General features: G+C 49.6%; 1 protein-coding gene and 1 long non-coding RNA gene across 7 annotated transcripts in view; one reads left to right on the top strand and one right to left on the bottom strand.

Annotated features, from left to right (window-relative positions):
• The window catches only part of Chst8 (carbohydrate sulfotransferase 8), a 133170-nt gene that overhangs the window by 75969 nt on the left and 41137 nt on the right, over nucleotides 1-16064 (bottom strand). The window lies entirely within an intron of this gene.
• Nucleotides 608-7835, top strand: LOC128124827 (uncharacterized). 2 transcript variants are annotated; one of them, XR_008222990.1, is made up of 4 exons: nucleotides 608-814; nucleotides 940-1131; nucleotides 4705-5280; nucleotides 6494-7835. It is a non-coding gene; the product is annotated as an uncharacterized LOC128124827 (long non-coding RNA). The 2 variants fall into 2 exon arrangements; XR_008222989.1 differs by having other exon boundaries at nucleotides 940-2487.

Here is a 16064-nt window from a genome sequence, read left to right as displayed (position 1 = left end):
CCCGAAGTTTCTGCAGGTCGGAAAAAGGGCCCCTATTGTGGAGGGTACAGTGTAAATCAGGTTTATATATCCCCAACTTTGTCCCCAAAGCCCCTATGAACACCACAGTCCAGCCTCACCCACCCCAGCACAAACACGGAAAGTCTTCCTGAAGGCTAAAGGATTCCAGAAAATTCATGACTGCCATGACAGGTCCCAAGGACCTGGTCAAAGAACCAGCAGCCAAGCCACAAGACACACCACAGTTAGGGTCTTTGCCTAGGACTTCTCACCTGCTCAGGGAAGTTTACACTCGTAGGGCAGAGGATAGGAATTCTAAAGATAGAGAAACTGAGTCCCTCCTTACCCCAACCCTGGCTGATCCCAGTACCCCCACTCCCTGAAGCTCTGAGCTCCTGTTCTAGCCCTTCCCCCGCTGGGCTCACATGGAGCCACGGGAGCTGGGTGGGAGGCCCCTCTCCATCTCGGCATTCCCGGCACTGAGCACCGAGCCTGGCACCAGAGCGGTGATCGATAGCTGTGGTGCAGGTGGAATGCGCACGAGTTAATAAACGGAAGTGTTGGGGGCCATCCGGAGAGAGGCACACCATGAACTCGGAATTTTAAAAAGGTCATTTCAGGGAGCTATGGGTTTGTTTTGATTGGGTCTGGGCTGGAAGCAAGTCCAGTGATGTCAGTACAACCACTGGCGAACCCTGTGGAGTTGGTTACCTCAGAAACACCCAAGGCTCACTGCGCATCAGGGTATCACCTGGAATCCTTCCATCCGTCCAAGAGTACACAACATGGGGCTTGAAGACCTACGTTTTCAAAGGTAAATGTAGAGCCTCTCTCTGGTTGATATGCAAATGTATATGAAAACATTTACATAATTAGATGTCATAAAATTGATGGCCTCCAAGCCTTTTGTGTTAGCTACATTTCTCATTGTTATGACAGGAGCAATGTGGAGAAGGAGTCTCACAGCTGGAAGGTGAACGTGGGAGAGACGTCGTGGAGGAGCAGGAAGCGGCTGGCTGCAGTGTGTCTGCAGTCGGGAAGCAGACAGCGCTGGGCAGCGGAGCTCAGCTGGCTCTCTCTTTTGGGTCAGCCTGGAACCTTAGCTGGAGGGGTGGTGCTGCCCACATTCAGGTCAGATCTGTTCCCCTGTCAGTCAAGCCTCTCTAGACACCTTCATCAGCATTCCCAGGGGGTGTTTTCTTTTCTTTTCTTTTCCTTCTTTCTTTCTTTCTTTCTTTCTTTCTTTCTTTCTTTCTTTCTTTCTTTCTTTCTTTCTTTCTTTCTTTCTTTCTTTTAAAGATTTATTTATTTATTATGTACACAGAAGAGGGCGCCAGATCTCATTACAGATGGTTGGGAGCCACCATGTGGGTGCTGGGAATTGAACTCAGGACCTCTGGAAGAGCAGCCAGTGCTCTTAACCTCAGAGCCATCTCTCCAGCCCCCGAGGTGTGTTTTCATAATGACCTTAAATCCAGCAAACGGAAGATGAAGCCAAACCATCACACCTTCCAACTGCTGTGTAATGTTAGAAAACCCCAGAACCAACTCACAGTTCATGGTGTTAGTCAAGTGTCTGTGAAGGGGCTGGTGAGAAGCCTCAGCAGGTAAAAACGCTAATATGAGTTTGAGCCCTAGGTCCCGTGTAGTGGAAGAAAAGGACTAACTCCTAAAACTTGTCCTCTGACCTCACATGCTTACACCACACACACACACACACACACACACACACACACACACACACACACACACACACATTAAACACATAAATTTTTTTGAAATCAACACAAGAGTATCTCTGAAGATGTACGCAAAGTCAACCAGAACAGTCAGGAAATACTGCACAATTGGATTTTATGAGGTGCACAGAATTGTCAAGTTCAGAGACAGTAGGCGAGCTAGAGATTGCTGGGTCTGGGAGGGGATGTGAGTCATGTTTCAGCGGGTACAGAGTTCCAGTCCGGGAAGATGAAAAGGCTGGAAGGTAGACTATGGTGACAGCTGCATGCCGATGTGAATTTAGTTAATGCCGCTGGACTACACACTTAAAAATGGTGACACTGGGGCGGGAAAGATGACAGTTGCACAGTAAGAGCACACACTGCTCGTGCAAAAGCCCCAGGTCCCAGCACTGGCGCAGGGTAACTACCGTTCCAGGGGATCTCATACCTGGACTCCCTGGGCAGCAGGCACACATGTGATGCACACACAGACACAAAGACTATGTGGTTTGGATAAGAACTGCCCCCATAGAGGCTTATATGTTCGAATGCTTGGTCCTCAGTTGGTGGAACTGTTTGGGAAGGGATTAGGAGGTGTGACCTTGTTGGAGGAGGTGTGCCACTGGGGGTAGGCTTTGAGACCTCGGAAGCTTCAGGACATCTCCAGGGTACTCTGTTTCCTGCTGACAGTTGGACAAGTGAGCTCCCAGATGTTCCTGCTGCCACACCTTCACCCTGCCATCATGGACTCTGACCCTCCAGAGCTGTAAGCCAAATTAACCCTTTCTTTTATAAGTTGCCTTGGTCATGGTGTTTTTTCACAGCAATAGAAAAGCAAGGTAAAACACATACACAAAATAAATCTTCTGAAAACAGTTAACGTCATGCATTTTATGTGACGTGTATTTTATATATTTATGTTTTCATTGGGCTCAGATAGGGAGTTCATGTTCTAGGCCTGGCTTCCCCTCCAACCAGCTGTGAAACCCTCTGGATTCGATTTTCCTTATCTCACAATCTGTCCTCAGACAAAATATCAGCTGTGGATGAGTTCCCAAGTTCCTAGCAGCTCTGGGGGTGAGACAAATGCCTTGGAAAACAGACATCTTGTGACTTTCACGCCCACATAGCCACTTTCAGGCAGACAAGTGGCCATCTGGAGAGAGTGTCCATCACCCATGTCTGAGGCCTGTCCTTCATCACGGATCTCGGTCACTTCCATTCACAAGCCTCAGGAAGGCTTCTAGGGCTATGCCCTAAAGTCCTACATACCAAAGGCACTGTTGCAGAGGCAGCTGGGTCCCCATGGACCGAGCAAGTCCTGCTGAGCTATTTACCTTCATGACAACTGTCTTTGAGAGAGGTGTCCATGACAACCCAGCTGTAGTGTCAAGCTGCACACTGCACTCTTGGATTCTGCAAAGCCACGCTTTCCTACCGGAGGGCCCTCTGGCTGAAATGAGGTCATCTGGGGCTGCTCTGTACCAGGGCACCATTGTTTTATGTGTGCCCTACATGGAGCCCAGCCAGTACAGTGTCCCATTAACTAAAAGGAATCTCTGGGGCCTGGACAGTGAGACCCTGAGACAACGAGAGCTTAGTCTGGTCTAGAACATGCTATGGCATCCAGGTTGGTTTGGGAGTTGAGATCCTTCTCTATGCGCCTCCCAAGTGCTATGGTTGCATATGTACATGACCACACAGACCCTGATGGAAATCACTTTAAAGCAGACATTTCAACCCGGCTAATGATTTGGATCATACTGTAATGACAGCCAGGTTTTTCATTTAAAAATCTTTAATTTTTAAAGAACTTTAAAGGGCAACATGGGACTGCACTCGGTGATGAAGCGTCCCCTATTTTACAGTCTCATTATTGATGTCCGGGTTGTGACACTGAACTATCATACAGGACAATTGTGCATAACATCAGCTATTAGGAGAAACAGACAAAGAGCACTCAGGACTTCTGCAAGTTGTTCTGTGCAAGTGTGCAAATATATAATATTCCAAAAAAATTTATTTTAATTAAGAAGCCATGAACTTAAAATTAAAAGTCCTTGGGGCTGGAGAGATGGCTCCGTGGTTAAGAGCACAGGCTTCTCTTGCAGAGGACCTGGGTTTGATTCTTAGCACCTACATGGTGGCTCACAGCCATCTGTAACTCCAGTTCTAGAGGATTCAACGACCTCTTCTGGCCTCTGTAAGCACTGAATGTACATGGTTCACCTACACACATACAGGCAAACACTCTCATACATAAAATAAAAATAAATACACCCTAAAAATGTCTGGCCTTTCAGCTCATGCCTAGTGGAAATGAATTCCAACACTGTACCCATAAATAACAGAAAGTCCTTATCATGGGTCAGTGCCAGCCCTCATTGTCTTAAAGTTAGGAGACTACTCCTTTAATAGGAAAATTTGATGTGTTAGCAACTACCGGCTGATCTTTGTGCGTTTTTCAATTGCAAATTGCACTTTAAAAATTCAAACAATTATTAATATTGATTTGGACTAAAACAATATTGAATTTCAATATATCTCCAACTCCTTTATGAATTACCCTGTGGACACACGGCGATTATGATAGAAGGGCATCTGCATGCTCAATTTCTTCTCAGCAAGGATCCTTGAGGAGGGCTGATGCGATTCGCAGATAATGAACTTCGCAGGTCTAAGACCAGCTCCAGCGTCCTTGGCCACAGTCACAGATTTCCCCCACAGCACAGGCCTCTGAGTCCAGAGCTACTTGTCCCATGGGGCATTTCACAGCCCGTCTTACAAAGCGCAGGTTAGGAACACGCGCTCAAATCCAAGAATAGAATTTCATGGTTCTCAGAGGGAGGAATGAAAACGGAACAGATATTTATCTTGCTTTGGTAATGTTTCAGTGACTATGCAGGACACTATACAAACAGCCCACTTAGCTTGGTTCACGGTAACTTCTTGAAGTGAAAATCATTATCCTTATTTGTCACAGGTCTGGTTCTCTGTGAGAAGGAGCTGAGACACACTTCAGAGGTGTAAGTGTTTATTAAGGGCCAACACCTGTGAAGGGGAGCGGCTGGAAACTGAAGGGGCAAGACACCTCTACAGCACGCAGTCTGCAGGAGCACCCTGCGGCAGGCAGCGATGGCTGACTTTTGACCTCCGGCATTCTCCGTGGCTGGGTGTGGGTCGCCCAGGGAAGAATGTGTCCTCAGGTGAGGCAGCCTGCTGAGGCCGAGGCAGATCCCGAAGGAACTGGCCCCTGAGTCCGGCTGTTGACTGCATATCCAGGGGGAGGTCAGCAAGCCCTCCCTGGGAAGCTAGGAGCACATCTCTCAGTCTGCCCCTCTGCTCCCAGTGGGCAAAACAAAGGCCCAGAGAGACCAAACATTTCAAGGTTATGTCATAAATTACAGCCATCCCAGATCTGTCTGACTCAAAACCTGTCTCTCTCCCAGCTATCCCCAGCTTTTCTCCAACAAAGCTTACATCAGACTGTCCTGACCTTCAGTTGCGGAGACAGGAAGGTCTGGAAGCCTCCAGAGGAATATGCAGAAAGTTTGGCTGTGTAAGCAAATACACTTCCCTCCTCTCCCCCCACTAACATCTGTGTGACGTGTACGCATGCGCGTGCACACACACACTCACTTATTGCATTGCTAATAGAAGGGGAAGACATGGGTTATTCGGGTGAAGAGCTCCCCTGACTTTTAGCTTGGAGACCATCTTTTCCCAGTAGATCCACTGGATCTTGCCCAGAGCAGCCGAGAATGCACAGTGTTGCACGACCAGCCTCCTTTTACGTTTAGAAAGCACTAAGCTATTCACATTTCCCAGCTGCTCTGACATCCACAGCAGGGAAAATTATAGGGAAGGAAAAAAATTGCATATTTACTTCTCCAAATTGAAAGTTGGGGTATAATATGGGCAGAAAAGTGTGTGAGTAAAACTGGAGTGCCCCGGCCCCTGGCAGGGCGCAGCTGCCTCCAAGCTGCCAACTGCAATCCAGAGACTCTGGAGGAGGAGAGACTGGCTGAGGAGCTTGGCTTCTTTCCAGGGAATCCCTCTCCCTGTGGCTGGCACAAGGAAGCCCCAGAGGACTTGCCTTTGGGCACTCGGCTGCCAGCAATGCCTGGGACAGAGTGGGTGCTCGGGCGCTGTGTGGCAAGCAGAGTGTCCTACTGTGAGGAGGAAAGGGGAAGGCATTTGCATGCACACCAGAGCAGTGGGGCCTTTCAACTCAAGTCATGCGTCTGAGACAGGCAGATGCCGCAGGCAGATGCAGGGCGAATACCCCTTTCTTATTTCTTTTTTAAAGTTTTGGTTTTTAGTAGTTTTTAGAGTGTGTGTGTGTCTTTCTGTCTCTTCTGTCTGTCTGTCTGTCTGCATGTGTGTGTGCATATGAGGTACAGGTGCCTGAGAAAACCAGAAAGGTCAGATCCCCTGGAACTGGAGTTACAAGTAGTTTCGAGCCACCTGATATGGGTGTTGGGGACTGAACTCAGGTCCTCTGCAAGAGAAGCTCCGTGCTCTTAACCCTGAGCCATCTCTCCAGGTCAGCCATTCCTCTCTTGATTCGTGTATTTGTTACTTTTCTCGTCACTGACCAAGTACTGGCAGGAACAATGGAAGCTATGACATTTATTTGGCTCCTGAGTGGGTGGATTTCAGACCACGAGAGTGGGAAGGTACACAGAAGCAAAGCAGCTCCCATCACGGCAGGAGGCAGAGAGGGAATGGCGGTCCTCTGATGGCTTTCTCTCTTTACCCCTTTCTTCCAGGACTCTCACCCCAGGGGATGGCACTGCCTACATTCAGGAAGGCCTTGCTGTGAGTTATCCTCTCTGGGATCATCCTCACAGACAATCACCAGTGAGCCTCCCCTGTCTCCCAAGTCGTTCTAAATCCAGTCAGGTTGAAGGGGGACTGAACAGCATACTGCCCATCATGGAGCTAACCACTGAACAGGCTGGTCTCTTACAGTCTAAGGTCTCTAGGGCTGACAGCAGGGCAGAACAATCAAGTGTCTTGGTTCCCTCCTTCTGTCTGGCCAGTAGGTCTGTCTAGGCCAGCATGATGGAGTCCAGGCTTCAGTGACCTAGGAGTACTAATGAACAGCAGGGGCCCAACCCCTCATAAGGTTCTGCCCCACATCTCCATCTTACTAACATGTCTGTTCCAAGTCTCCTCCGCCTCATTGATCTCTTGATGGCCCCTTCTTCCCCTCTAAAGGATTTTAGAAAGCCAGAATTACATCCCCGCCCCCAGTCTCTTCCTCCCTTCTACCACACTGAGCTGCAGACCCAGCCTTCCAAGCATCTTCTCCTGTCTGTTGGTGCTAAGCTGGTTCAGCACCTGGGACCTGGACAGCTCCCCACCTCCAAACAGAACTGTACCATGTGTTCAGTCACTAAGTCCCAGTTCAAAAAGCATCCCAGGGCCAGAGCCGCCCAACTCTGTTGTGAAATACTAGTTTAAGGTGTGTTACATCCGTTTGTGCTGTGGAACATTTGTTTAATGATGCAGAGATGTGTTGCATTCTTTTGTTGCATTTGTTTAACTCTGTGAAGCCGTGCTACTCTATCTGCCTAAAATGCCTGATTGGTCTAATAAAGAGCTGAACGGCCAATAGCAAGGCAGGAGAGTGATAGGTGGGGCTGCCAGGCAGAGAGAATAGATAGGAAGAGAAATCTAAGGATGAACTAGAAGAGTGAGGAGAAAAGGAGAGGAGGATGCCAGGGGCCAGCCATCCAGCCACACACAGACACAGACTAAGAAGGGAAGAAGACATACAGAATAAAGAAAGGTAAAAAGCCCAGAAGCAAAATGTGGAAGAGAAATGGGGTACCTTAAGTTAGAAAAGCTGGCTAGAAACAAGCCAAGTTAGGGCCAGGCATTCATAAGTAAGAATAAGTCTCCGTGTACTTATTTGGGAGCTGGGTGGCGGGCTCCCAAAGAATAAAACAACAACAACAACAAAACTACACAACTCCCCACATCCGTACATCTCAGTGTGACCCATGAACTCGGAAGAGCCAGTCCCCGGTAACATCCAAGCCCCGCCTTCATCCCTCCTCATTCCCAGAAGGTGCCTATGGAAGCCTGCTGTTCTGTACTGTGTCCTAAGCCCCCAGGGCATTCCTCCAACACAGGTAACCAGGAGAGAGCACTGTGCTCCAAGCATCGGGTGTTCAGCACAGTGTTTCTCACTGGGTGGCATCATCATATCGTATTTCCCGTGCGGTAAGTAGGTCCCTCGTGGATCCATCCCACAAGACGACTTATGGAGATTCCTGCTGTGATCGGCGATGTCCTGGGGTGAAGGACCTAGTCTTCTCTCCACAGTACATGCTATCCCGCAGATGGTCCCCCTCTATTTAAAAAAATTTACCTGTTGAGTGTTTTGCCTGCATATATGTATGTAAACCATATGAATGCCTGCTGCCTATGGAGGTCAGAAGCAGAGGTTAGGTCCCCTAGAACTGGAGTTAGAATGGTTGTGAGCCACCATATGGGCAACAGAATCGAACCTGGGTCCTCTGCAAGAACAGCACATGCTCTTAACTGTTGAGCCATGTCTCCAGCCCACTCTTTGCAAGGCTTAGCTGACTCTGTTTATGTCAAACAACATGCAGAGAGGTCTGTTTTCTCTCTTCCTGAGCCCACAACCTCCTTCTTACTATCCTGAATCCTACATAGTCTCACTACTCAGCCTCAATGATACAAGAAGAAAGGAAAACCTTGATGCTCCCGGAAACATGGTGGCACTCCCAGGCATTTACCAGATGGAGTGGGTCACAGCTACAGAAAGCCATTAGCCAACTGGTAGCGTCTCAAAGTGAAATGACATCCACAAGGTCCCACCCTTGGGCCTGTCAACGTCTCTGTCAGCTGACCATAGTGGAGATGATTAAGGCCCAACTTCTTTCAGGGTGCAGAAGAGGGAAAAGAAGATAGGTGGGACAGGCACCTTACGAAGGGACCCCAAGTGGCCAATCACTGGTCTCCAGTGAGTCCCTGTCAGAAGTCCCTGTCATTTCCAGTAATAACCACGTGACCCTTTGTACAATGAAAGTTGTTCTTCAAGTGACTCAACCAATGGCCTTCAGGAGCAGATCCCAACCCTCAGACCTGCCAGTCAAGCATTGCAGATTTTAAAGGACTACTCAATGGGCTAGGGCTGCACCTCAATGGTACAGCGCACTGTGAGAGTGAGAGCCCCAGGTTCAAGCACCAGGGAGCGAGTTGGGGGTAGAGGGGTGGGGTGTGACTCAATAAAAACTTAGGTGCAGGCAGGGTGTGGTGGCACATGCCTTTAATCCCAGCATTCAAAGGCAGAGGCAGGTGTAGCTCTGCAAGGATAAGGCCAACCTGGTCTACATAGGGAGGCCTTGTCTCAAGAAACAAAACAAAACAAAAACCCCTCATGTCTAAGCCCACTGAGCCCTGGGGTCCACTCTGCCATGAGAAGTGCAGCCTCAGGTGTGAGGAGGCACGCGATCTCTGGATAGAAGTAATGCCTAATGTTGCAGAGACTCGCACAAAATTAGCTGAGCAGAGAAAAGACTCGAGATGGCGTGCCATCTACCATGGCTAGGAGCTGGCTCCACCGCTCTGGAACCTCATGGTACCCATGCAGAAACGTGGGCCTCCAGCACGAGGCTTTTGCTTCTGTCTGGAGGATGGTCGGTGTGGTGAGAGACAAGAGTGTGGTGCAGCATATATGGTATGCCGCCCCCAACCCCATTCTGTCTCCTTCTCCGTCCCACCCTGCTGCCTAGTGATGTCTCTCTCTCTCTCTCTCTCTCTCTCTCTCTCTCTCTCTCTCTCTCTCTCTCTCTCTCACACACACACACACACACACACACACACACACACACTTTACGGTTTGAATGATGTTCTTCCCTCCTCCAATCTATATTTTGACATCCTACCCCGCAGCACTCAGAATGTGACTTTATCTGGGATTAGGATTATCGAAGACTAAACAGTTAGGATGAAGCCATGATAGAACAGCAAGAGCCCTGTCCCTAAAAGATGGTCTGCATAGTGAGTTCAAGGCTAACCAAGGCTACATAGGGAGAGCTTTCTGAAAAAAAAAAAAAAAAAAAAAAAAAGACTAGTGTCCTTAGAGAAGGGGACCTACAGACACAGACTCATGTCCTATACCATAGGAAACCCTTTATCCATGTGAGGTTGCGGGTGTGAACATGTCTATGACAGGTACATGTGAAGACATGGCTCCATGGCTCTGCTTGTGTGCTAATGAGCATGTGCTGAATGTACAACACATGTGTTTCCAAACTCCCCATTCTGTTGTTAGCTGCCATTAACTAGACAGTCCAGCTGCAGGCAGGCCATATCCGGCTCTGGACCACAATGGGGACTGATCCCCAAGTGGGTGCTTCCGTTCTTCAAAGGGGTGGGAGAGTCAGGCTCCTTCCTGCCAGGGGACAGCAAAGCTCTGTCTGTCTCTTCTCTGAGCCTGGAGGAAGGACAGTAGGAGGGCAGCCTGGGCTGGCGGGGTGGGGGAAGCTTAGGAGCAGCAGCCTAGCAGGGCCATCTGCCATCTGCGCCACTGCTCCGCTGCTGTCCTTTCCGTCCCCTCTCCGCCTCAGGGTGCATCACTCCGGTGACCCCTGGGAACTGGAAGCTAATTTTCCACCATCATTAGTGATGGGAAGACCTCAGGTTCTGCCTTTAATTAAAGTCAAACGTGGGGCTGAGGAGAAGCGCCGCACGCAGACGTCCCTGTCTCGCTTGTAAAAGCCATATGCAAATAATTAAGCAAGGCATGGAAGCCATAATTAAAAATTTCACAAACCCCTCATTAGCTGAGCAGGCTGCACAGAGAAGCGGGACTGAGTCCCTCCCCCACACCCATGGCAGTTCCTGCAGATGGTTAATTGGGGTGGGGGTGGGGGGAGTGGTGGGCCACACCTAGGTGACTTGCACCTGGCAATGTGCCTGCAGGGATCCTAGTACATTTCCTAGGACAAAGCAGGCAGCTTGAAGGCTCCACAACAGGGGCCCCAGCCCCAAGTTTCACTGCCTCTCCTGGGTGCAATCCTAAGTGTATACAGTGGGGACCCACTGACAGAAGGAGAAAGAAGGGTCCTGTTGAAGACTAAAGACCCCCTCCATCTGGACACGGCTGAAGCCCCCACCCCTTCCCATTTCCTGAAGTCCTTCAATCCCTTCTAGGCAAGCACGTGTCTCTGGGCCTTGTAGCCACAGTGCTGTGATGCACACCAAGACAAAGGCCGCGGGCAGGGGACCCACAGCCCAGAAAGCGCTCACCCAGTCCCCGGCTTTGATCAGCATCTCTGGTAACAGAGAGGGTGGGGTGGTAGGTGGGTGTGTCTGACATACACAGAGAGTGTATTCCATACACCCTTTGGTTTCTCTCCCCATCACACCGGGGGTCCCTGGCTCCAGCGCTCAGCATCCATAGACACCTGGGTCACCTCATGATGGGGATTGATCTTGCCAGGCGAGTCACCACAGGCATAATCTTTACTTGCTCATTGACATTTCCAAATGAATATTCACTTGTCCCAATTGTGGCCACTTGTTTTCTGTCTCCTCTGATCAATGGTATTCCTCGGAAGGCGCCGTCCTCACTGGAGACATTGATTGATGGCCAGGAAGCTGCCCGCAACACGGCGGGAGCAGATGCGGTCTCCCAGCTAAGAGACTGTTGGCCTGCTTGCCTCCCCGACAGGCTGTCCTGTCCTGGGCTGGACCAAAGCGCCCACATAGCCCGCAGTCGAGATTCACTCCTCTCACTAGAGGTGAGTGCTTCGAGTCCAGAAAGCAGACCTTTGTGGTTTGTTTCTGAGACAGAGTCTTCATATGTAACCCAATCTGACTTCGAACTCACTATGTGGCGCAGGTTGAACTTGAAATCAGGACCCACCTTCCTCAGTTTCTCCAATGCTGAGATCACAGGTCTGCACCGTCACACTCAGCTCCAAAAGCAGATCTTAGGAGCCTTGGGACCTCAGAGCCAAGAGCGTTCTGTTTGGCCACCTCTTGACCCAGAAGATCTCTCCATCTTTATCCACATTTCTGGACTTAGCCCTTTACAATTCAGACATTGCTTTCTTGGTGGCTCAAAACAAAACAAAACAAAACAAAACAAAACAAAAACAAAAACCCCCCAAAACAAACAAACAAACAAACAAAAACCCACGTTATTTCTCATTCTCTTCTTTCACATAGAGAGGATGCAGGCCAGTCAGCCAAGGTGGTTGGGGTCAGACACCATGCGAGGGACCCTGCTCTCAGAAACATCCAGAGCTACGTGTGGTGAGCCTTGCTGTAAATCCCAGCACTTAGGGGGGCTGAGGCAGAAAGATTGTGAGTTCAAGGTGAGCCTGTACTACATAGCAAGACCCTGCTTCAGGAGAGAAAAATAAAACACAATAATGTCGTAGTCACTGTTCTATTGCTATGATGAGACGTCATGACCCAGGTAACTTCCAAAAGGAAGCATTTCACTGGGGGCTTATAGTTTCTGAGAGTTAATCCATGACCATCATGGCAGGGAGCGTGGCGGCAGGCAAGCATGGCATGGTGCTGGGGCAGCAGCTGAGAGCTACATCTGATCCACAGGCAGCAGGCCGAGAGCAAGACTGGGCCTGGGGTGGGCTTTGGAAAGCCCTAGTGACACTTCCTCTAACAAGGCCACACCTCCTAATCCTTCCTAAACAGTTCACCAACTGGGAAGCAAACATTCACATATATGAGCTTATGGGGGCCATTCTCATTCGGACCACAGCAGTAATCCAGCCCAGGGCAGGCTTGGATGGCCATCTGCTGTGAATTTTCTCCTCTCCAGCAGCACTCTGACAAAAGCTCTTTGAGTCAGTTTGCAGCCCCCTTCATTTCTTCTGTCTTTCATTTATAGAAGCTTCCCTGAGGGTCCGACGCCCTGCCCACCTCCTCTTCCTGCCCCCATGCATCTTCTCTACCTCTGACACACCTGACTGAGAACCGACAGTGCAGTCACTGACCCCCATGTAGTCTGAGCACCCCTAACTTCCAAACTCGAAACGCTTCATAAATCTACAACTTCCCCATTGCTGTTGATGTGATCCACAGGTGGAAAATTCCACCCTCGGTAACGTGATTTTCCACACAAGATTAATATCGGTATTGTATAAAATCACTTTCAGCAGGCTTTGGGTACAATGTGCATAGGAAGCATACATGAATTCTGGGCTTAGATCTGGGTCTCATCCTTAAGACATGATTATATACACAAATGTTCCCCAAGCTGAACAGTTCAGGAACTCAAAAGGACTCTGTCTGGACCTAAGCATTTTGTATAACTTGGAAGAGTCCACTTGCGGTGCACACTTGGGTGGAGAAATGGACCATCCCTTTTATACAACTCACACACAGATTACAAATTCTCATTCTCTCTGTCTCTCCCTCTGTGTGTGTGTGTGTGTGTGTGTGTGTGTGTGAGTGAGAGAGAGAGACAGACAGACAGAGAGAGAGACAGAGAGAGAGACAGAGAGAGAGAGAGAGAGGGAGGGAGGGAGGGAGGGAGGGAGGGAGGGAGAGAGGGAGGGAGGGAGGGAAAGAGAACATGCTGGGCCACCTTTATGTCATTTAGCCCCACCCCCACCAGCCCCTCACTGCAGTATTCTAGGCAAGTGCTCTACCACTGAACCATGCCCCCACCTGTATATATATAACAAATAGTAGGGGCTGGAGAGATGGCTCAATGGTGAAGACCACTAGCGGCTCTTCCAGAGGACCTGGGTTCAATTCCCAGCACCCACATGGCAGCTCACAACTATCTGTAACTTAAGTGCCATGGAATCCAACACTCTCACACAGACACACATGCAGGCAAAACACTAATCGATGTACACCAAATAAAAATAAATAGTAGTGAACCCACTCTCCATCTCAAAGAACAGAACAATTGCTGATGTTTGGATTCCCCTTGAGTCTCACCTACTGTTTCCCCCATTTTCCCTCCAGAGGCAACCCATCCACGTGGTAAATATTTACTAAGCATATATTCTAGAACTGTTCTGGACAACTGGCACCCGCTGCCAGCAGGACAAAGAGCAGAACTACAATCTAACCAGAGCAAAGCAGATGCCATAGAGAACACAGTAAGCTGTGTGGAGCACTGGAAGGCGCCCCTTACCTGTGAAGGGAGGAGCGCAAAATGAACAAGGGGAGGAAACCATGGAGAGAACCGGTCCACGCTGGGAAGCCGGTCCCAGCACCACAGGACATAGCAGTACATAGAGAGGACTTCACTGGGAAGGCACTACTGGAGCCGTGTAGACGTGCATACAGGGGTGACCTGTGCAAAGAAGGTGCCATCTGAGCCACACAGACATACAGGGGCGGCTTGTGCAAAGGGCCCTGGAGTGAGGACATGTCTGAAGTGTGTTAGGAGAAAGATGCACGCACAGAAGCGTGAATGGAGGTGAGATCAGGGGGTGGCTTAGTTTGACTTGGACTTGGGCAGTGTCCCTCCTGGCATGCTGAGAGCAATGGCAGAGACCAGGTGAGGTCATAACCCTGATGTGGAGATCTGCGTCTGCTCTTCTCGTGGGAGGACTAGTGATTTAGAAGCCAGCTTTGTTTGGGTGATGACGGTCACATGCATTGTTTACTTTGGTCTACGGAATAGATGAAGGTCATGGATATTGTGGGTCCTAGAAACAAACTGTTGATGCCTCTGGTCAATCCTGGCTCTTCCTACCTGTTTCTATACGGGGAAGCTTAGGAGCCAAGGATGCAGATGTGTACAGAGCGAGACTAGAACAACGGGGCATGCCATGATGACATGGAGGAGGGCCCTGGAACAGCCAGGATGCCTGCGTCCGCACTCTGGCTCCCCTTCTGTGACAGTCAGTCTCGACGGAGAAGTGTCTAGAAGAGGGGTAATGCATACTCGGGGTGTGTCCATGAAGGTATTTCCAGAGAGGAACAGCTTACGGAAAGAAACCTACCCTGGATGTGGGCGGCACCACCTCACAGGCTGGGTCCTGGGAGAGAGGAAAAAGGAGGAGGCTAAAGAGAACCTAGGCACGCTCTGTGCCATGCCCACTTCACCATGGCAGACTGAAACCTGTGACTCTACAAGCTAGAATAAATCCATCCATTGCCAGAGCGATGAAAAGCTTAAGCAGCTGCAAGCTAGCTGTGCCACCGAGGGCAAGTTACTTAACCTTTCTGTGCTTCGGTTTCATTTTTTCGCTTTTCAATTTAAAATAAGGCTACCGTACTAGGTTAATCTGAGCACTGCATGGGCAGTCAGGGTGATCTTGCTGGAGCAGTGCCTGGCACTTAAGGAGCCCTCACTCAAGTTAGCTGCTAGCTTGGAAGGACGGACGAAGCCCCTTCTGCCCACCCGCGCTCCTCTCTGAGGCAAGTCCATCATCCTGCAGCTGGCAAGACCTGAATGCCTGCAAGAAATGAGAGCTGTAGAAGCTTCCAACGAGGTCCCCAGGAAACATCTCCCGAGCACAGAGAAATGTATATTCCTGGAAAGGGCTTCCAGGAAATCAGCCCATGAGCACTTTATCAAGGAGAGAGAGAGTGCAGCCACGTTCTTGGCGGGATATCTGCAGCCAGTGTTGGCCTTGGGCTACCTCTATTGGCTGGTGTCCCGAAGAGCAGTGGGGATGGCATTTATCTGTACAGTTTGTGTTCGGAGTGTTCTCTGAGCCATGGCTGCTGGAGATGCCAAGCTCCGTGCAGAACATCTATTTGCAGCGTGTGAGGTGGTTGGGCCTCTTCCTTGACAGCTGAGCCTGAGGTGCCCTCTGGCCCATACCACGTCACCAGCTCTGATGACGTCCGAGCAGCTCAGAGGGACACAGCGCACAGTAAGTTTTCAACATCAAGACTGGTATGGCTCCGAACCCCGATTCTCCTGGCTCACAGGAGTCTGTCTTCAGAAGTGTGAGCCACCACACCCAGCTACTGGCGGGCCATTAGAATTGACCCACATTAAACTCCATGGGATCAGGGAAACGGTGGCATTTAACGTCCTGTTTGGTAGATTTTTTTCCGCCTTGTGGAGTGTTTTTCCCTCTCTTTTTACATAATTAATTACTTTGCTTGCAAGGTTGAATCTCCTAAAAATCTGGCAAAATGCTAAAAGTTGATGCTTGGCAGGGAATGATGGAATGTATTTTCAAAATATTTGTAAGGTTTTCTTGTGTGTGTGTGTGTGTGTGTGTGTGTGTGTGTGTGTGTGTGTGTGTCTGGTCTGGAACTTGGCATTGCTGCGGTATCCATAATGGAAACCTGGTATTGTTTTCCAGTTCAACTGGAAGACCTTTGACTCCAGTTCATACCCATAAAGGG

Source organism: Peromyscus californicus, unplaced genomic scaffold, assembly GCF_007827085.1.
Source record: "Peromyscus californicus insignis strain IS unplaced genomic scaffold, ASM782708v3 Scaffold_4__1_contigs__length_199733344, whole genome shotgun sequence".
NCBI classification, from domain to species: domain Eukaryota; kingdom Metazoa; phylum Chordata; class Mammalia; order Rodentia; family Cricetidae; genus Peromyscus; species Peromyscus californicus.
Note: the sequence above shows the minus strand (reverse complement) of the source record. Positions and strands in the feature narration are given on the sequence as shown.